Raw genomic sequence first — 6,930 nt, forward strand, 5'->3', positions numbered from 1 at the left:
GACATTTTAAATACTAGGTATATGTAAAAGCGACCGTAAACCGGAACGCCACAGTGCTCAACCTAGGAGGAAAAGTTACCAAATTAAAAAAAAAACACAAAAAACATATTTTGAGGTATTTAATACTAGCTGTCGTTTTCCTGTTAATACATCTCTCTATAATTTTTAGGGTGATCGTCTCGTAAGTCTGTGAATACCCTATTTCTATTTTCTTTTTCGGAAAACTTTTTTCGAATTTTAAAAATATTTTAGAACATATACCGTCTGGGCACAAATGCATTTACAGTAATAATCAATTATATTGCGTTTGTAATTAAAATCTCCCAATACTATTTTATTGTGAAAATTATTTGTTTACTCATTTTAATGCAAATTTTAAAATGAAGTAGGGTGATAAAAAGAATCGTATTCCTCCGACGCATTTTTGAAACTCTTTACCCGTTTGTTACTCGTCGAATGTTTGTGTACGGGACTGTTGATAGTTATAGTGACAGAAAACGATCTGGCCGTATATGAGAAAAAGTTTTCCTTCTAAAAACATCTACAGAAAAACTAATATTAGACAAATCAAAAGTATTTTACAACAACAATAATGTATAACTAAATTCATTGAAATCAATTGTTCATCTCATGTAAGTTGAAAGAAGTTAAATTGACAGCGAAAATTCAGTATCAATTTGGAAATAGAAAAAGGCTTTTTCAAATTAAAAGTAGCTATCAAAGCTGTATTTTTTATTTCCGTATGGGCAGACCGGGTCAAAGCTGCCTTATGTTACGTGCTACCTAATTCCATACACATCACAAAGCGATTGAAAGTAGTTCAAAACTAGTCGATGTAATTACGTCCATGTTTGCATAAGAACTCAATCGTCAGATCGTTTCAGACTTCCCCCCCCCCCTACTAAGTTGAAACTTGAGTACGAGAGCTCCATTTCATTTTCAAAGACGTGAATGACCCGTTACGCAATGAATTGCTTGATGTAATAATTATTTATAACTAGTTAACCCGGCAGACTTCATAATGCCTCAATCGAGAAATAAAAGACCTAAGCTTTTGTAAAATAAACTTAAAACAAACAAAAGGAATTCGTCCGACGCCGACGGGGGGACATCAAAGGAAAAACAAAATTGTTATTTTTATTTATTCCGAGGATTTTCATATTTATCTACCTTTTAAACTTTCTCTGGACTTCCACAAATAATTCAAGACCAAAATTAGCCAAATCGGTCCAGCCGTTCTCGAGATTTAGCGAGACTAACGAACAGCAATTCATTTTTATATATATAGATAGAAACTAACTTATAAAATATACATTTTGCATATCTAATTAAGTTTAAAAGACCACCACAGTAATAATCGATATTTAGTGTATTCTGACAAATTAAATCTGCAAAAATTCCTTAGTTAAGTTTAAATATATGACAAGTTATCATTAAATATATTTTCTACTGAGGACTACTAAATCGTTATTTGCTCTTTATTTCTTGTAATTCTTTGTATAGATGGGAGGTTAGTTCAAATGGCTCCTGCTTTCGTATTTAATGAAAAGCTCATGAAAAGCACAAAGCGAGCGTCGCTTCAATAATAAATCCTTTGTTATAAAAACTTTTCGACATGGTATTTGTTTCCGATAGAGCAAAATCTCAAAAACTTTTTATTAGTCAAAATTGCGGCAACTCTGATTATTTACTTCCAAACAAGTCTACTATTGCGATAAACATAAAAATTCACTTTAGTAAAAAGCAAATAGACATAAACCTTGATTGAAAGATGATATTGTTGTTTTCCGATCTCTTTTCAAAGCACTTATGTTTTATGATTTTTAAAGATATTGCTAATAATATCTATTACAGGAATAACAGTTCAACATGAATAACACGTAGGTGGAATGAAAACAAAGCAAAAATTTGTATGAGGAATGAAATATGTTGACACACAGCTGTTAGAAGAAACTTGACAATAAGGATACAGAGTACAAGGGCACTACTTATTTCATGTTGAAATCTCTTCCAGTAGGCCCGCAAAAGGAAAGAAGAATTAGGAACACAAACCTAGTGCATACAGTAAACATTACATATAATAATATATACATATAAATACACACACACATACACACATATAACTAGTCAGGTCATAAGTATTGTCACACAGTAAAAACTTTTCTTTTAGAATGCTGGCCACAAAAAAGTTTATTGAATTCGAATTTCGAATTGTTCATGAAAATAAAAATGTATACTTTTAGAATTTTACTCATTCTTAAATATGGAGTGGACGCTTAAAGAAGACCGTGTTGCAGTTATTGCATTGCATCGTTGCGGTTACGCGCCAATTCAAATTTTTAACATACTGAAAAATTTGAATATAACCAAAAGATTCGTTTATCGTACCATCAAACGATACAATGAAGACTCTAGTGTAAAAGTAGTAAAAATTCTCTATTAATTTCTCTAGTAAAAATTTTTACCGTAGAAGAGAGCTACAACAAACAAAATGATAAGGTGTACGCACACAGTAGTGAAGAAGCGAGCAACCGTATTCTGCGTGTCCAACGAGGTCATTTTCCATCCTCGCTCATGGTATGGTTGGGAGTTTCTTATTGGGGCTTAACAGAGGTACATTTTTGTGAGAAAGATGTAAAAACTAATGCAGTTGTGTATCAAAATACAGTCCTGACGAACCTTGTGGAACCTGTTTCTCATACCATGTTCAATAACAGGCACTGAGTATTCCAACAAGATTCGGCGCCAGCTCATAGGAGCTGGCGCCGAATCGATCGACCGAATCGAATAGCGAAGAGCACACAAGACTGGCTGGCAGCGCGTGAAATCGACTTCATCCAGCACGAAGACTGGCCCTCCTCCAGTCCAGATTTGAATCCGTTAGATTACAAGATATGGCAACACTTGGAGGAAAAGGCGTGCTCAAAGCCTCATCCCAATTTGGAGTCACTCAAGACATCCTTGATTAAGGCAGCCGCCGATATTGACATGGACCTCGTTCGTGCTGCGATAGACGACTGGTCGCGCAGATTGAAGGCCTGTATTCAAAATCACGGAGTAATTTTGAATAAACTTTAGTATCTTAAGAATCTATGTTTTGTTAAGTTCATTTTGGTATATGAATGGTTACATAATAAATAAACTTGTTTCAATTATTTTACATTAAACATGTGACAGAATTTATGACCTGACTAGGTATATATACATATATACATATACTACTTTATATTATAATACATTATACAAATATATATACTTTTATTTAATATGGTAAGGATAAATAGTGTTCTTCTTGTTTAATTTTATGTGAGAAATTAGTCGATAATTTAGTTATTTTCTCTTTTTTAGTAATGAACTCACGGCTCATCTGGTATCAAATGGTTACCGGAGCCCATGACGTAACGAAGTGAATTTCACCTGGAGACTTGAGGTCGAGGTCTCACTTTTATTGTATAACGGCTGCCTCATCCTTAAAATCGGAACGCTTAGCGGCAAAAATAGGTAAGGTGGTGTTATCCACTCTTGCGATTTTATGATACTTCATCATTACAAAATATATATTTTTAAAAAGAAAAAATCTATTGTTTTCTAGCTTATTTTTTTGTACTTATTTTTGTATCTTTACAACTTCATGATCGAAAACTAGAGCGTATTCGAATAGCCGTTGTGTTGGGAGAGAAAAATGAAATCGACACCCATTAGATCGAGATGGTGTCATCGTTTTTTGGAGACTATCCACCAAAATCCTGTGTCGCTGTGAACTCCGATCACCTTAAAAGATATTAATATAACATTCGCTCACAGCATTAGAATTGATTGATTTATCTCAATTTGTACTGAACTCTTCTAAAGAATTGAAATCTCGATAGAATACGTTAGTTAACAACAATCCCCACGTACAAATACCTACATTGTTTATTTTTTGATACAAAACGAAATTTCACTTAAAGCTATTTTCGATTTTGTTTATATGATTTAATTCAATTTATTTAAAACATATTTGTTGGATGGTTAAATTTGATGGGATTGGGTTCTGTAGGTGAGGGGCCATTTGAAAAACACTCTACGTCATCTATACTAATTTTATATATAAAGAGGAAAGATTTGTTTGTTTGTATTGAATAGGCTCCGAAACTACTGAATCGATTTGAAAAATTCTTTCACTGTTTGGAAGCTACACTATTCCCGAGTGACATAGGCTATGATCCTTTTTGTTGAATGTTAACAAATGCGGACACGGCTCGTTTAGTTTACTTTAGTTACTTCCACAGTGTCATGTCCTATGGCATTTTGCTATGGGGCAATGCGGCCGATGTAGAAATGATATTTATTCTGCAGAAAAGAGCTATACGTGCTATTTATAACATGCACTCAAGGGAATCCCTGAGGGAAAAATTTAAAGAAATTAAAGTTCTCACTATGCCATCCCAGTACATCTTTAAAAATTTGATGTATGTTCGTAAACATATTGAGGAGTTTCCTAAAATGTCGGACATACATAATAGAAATACTAGGAACAAACACAAGCTTGTTGTGCCGATGAGTAGGTTACATAAGATACGAAATTCATTCGGGTGTTTGTCTGTGCGCCTGTACAACAAAATCCCACAAGATGTTCAGAACCTACATATACATAGTTTTAAGAAAACGATTAAAGAACATCTGTGCAATAAAGCTTACTATAAAGTCAATGATTATCTAGAAGATTGCACAAAGTGGGAATGAGTTGCTCGCTCCGGGCATTTCAATATTGTAATAATTGTTATGTTATTATACTCATGTAAAAATGAACATTTAAAAAAAACCTAATATTAAAAAAATAATCAAATATTTAAAAAAAAAAAAAAACATTCCCGCTGAGTTTCTTGCCAATTCTTCTCAGGACGGAGGCTAGTTCTTGTGAATTGGCGGTAGTTCTTTTGACGTTCAACAAGTATGTACTTTCATTTATGTTGGATAAAAATTTTTTGAATTTGAATTTGAATTTGAAAAAAATAGGGATCCTTACTAAAACTCCAATAATGTAACCCAAGGTGTAAAAAATTACCTAAAATATTCTTTACATCGCGTGCCCTGCGAAAACTATTGATGATATAATAAAATAATGTACTACGACTTTTTATTTCCAAAAATGTCGCGACAGCATATGTCTACTATTTTAGTTATGTCGCAATAAGTGTTCTTTTATTTAAAAAAATAAAACAACGTCAAATATCGTTGAAATTTTTGTTAAAGACCCGAGCTGTGCCGGAGCGGGCCGCTAGTAGTTAATATAATTATATTGCAAACACTTTGCTATTACAATATTTTATTTTTATAAAACCCTAAGATGTTGCACTATCCATGTCTACATGAGAAGTCTTTGTCATGACTGAAGAGAAGAAAATCATCTGTTTTAAACATTTAAATAAGCATTCCAATATTCGAAAACTCTTATTTCACTTGTGACAAGCGTTGCCTGCCATTACTTACACATACAAACTCCAACAATATTCATAAAAATCTTTTAGATTAGAAAATGAAGTGTAATTTCCAAGCCATTACTGTATCTCTACTTTAAGTTGGAATAATCGCTGTGGTTTACCTGTTTGGCACAACTTGTCTTGCAAACATTGTATGATGTAAAAACATTAGCTGTTTACTCACTAAGCTGAATGATGTTTATTTTAAAGTTCACTAACAGAAGGGCTTACTGATGCCAAGAAATGTAGTGAGGCCCGTGGGTATTTTTAGGAGTAAACGCATTAATTTTGAAGTTTGAAGTTATCCAATTCCTATTTTATATTAAACTAGCGACCCGCCCTCGCTTCGCATCGGAAACATTAAAACACACATGAAACAAAAAAAAAACAAATAAAAAAATAAATAAAAAAAGTAGCCTATGTTCATCAGGGACAATGTCGGCTTCTAATGGAAAAATAATTTTTCAAATCGGTCCAGTAGTTTCGGAGCCTATTCGAAACAAACAAACAAACAAATCTTTCCTCTTTATAATATTAGTATAGATGAACCTTGTACATCAATAATAAGCGAAATAACCTGAGTGCATATCACAATATACGTACATATATATACCCGATTTAAATAAAACACCGACTTTAAAGTCAGTTATTTTGAATTAAGCATTTTTGTATACATTGCACTTACGTTGTTTTTTCTAAAAACACTTTTACAGTAAATGATATTTGAAGTAGACACATATTGTAATTGTTATTTTTCAAAACTAATTATAAAGCTGCTATTTTTCAACTTTCAAGTACTTATGTAAGTGATTCTCGATTCATTTTTACAGACTATCATTTCAAGAAAGCGCCTATCTCTAATAACCTTACGACATTCATTCGATTGAATTTTTTATGGGTACTTCGGAAATTCAAACATTTAAAAAAATATTTACATTAAAAAAGAATTTTAATGTAAAAGCAATCAATTGTTTAAATTTGTTTTATTACTGCTACGTTCTATTGCTTCGCGTGTCCTATGTAAGGGGTTCTACGGATCATTTGGCGTGCGAGTAGGTATATGACTATTTGGAAATACCACTTTTACTGAACTTGCAATTTCGCGCTCTTTATTCACCGTTGATTTTTGTTTATCATAGTACCAATAATTATGATCTTTCATATGTTTTATTTGAATAAAAAAACTTTTTTTTATTGCTTATGTGGGTGGACGAGCTCGCAGCCCACCCGGTGTTATGTGGTTACTGGAGCCCATAGACATCTACGACGTAAATGCGCCACCCAGCTTGAAACATAAATTCTAAGGTCTCAAGTATAGTTACAACGGCTTCCCCACCTTTCGAACCGAAACGCATTACCGCTTCACGGCAGAAATAGCCCGAGTGGTGTTACCTACCTGTGCGGACTCACAAGAGGTCCTACCACCAGTAAAAAAAGAAAATTTAAATGAACTAAAAAAGAAATATCC

General features: G+C 33.1%; 1 long non-coding RNA gene across 1 annotated transcript; it reads left to right on the forward strand.

Annotated features, from left to right (window-relative positions):
• Nucleotides 1-415: 415 nt before the first annotated feature.
• On the forward strand, nt 416-2,138 carry LOC134198905 (uncharacterized). The gene is made up of 2 exons (XR_009973188.1): nt 416-632; nt 1,855-2,138. It is a non-coding gene; the product is annotated as an uncharacterized LOC134198905 (long non-coding RNA).
• Nucleotides 2,139-6,930: the final 4,792 nt, after the last annotated feature.

Source organism: Bombyx mori, chromosome 5 (assembly GCF_030269925.1).
Source record: "Bombyx mori chromosome 5, ASM3026992v2".
NCBI lineage: Eukaryota > Metazoa > Arthropoda > Insecta > Lepidoptera > Bombycidae > Bombyx > Bombyx mori.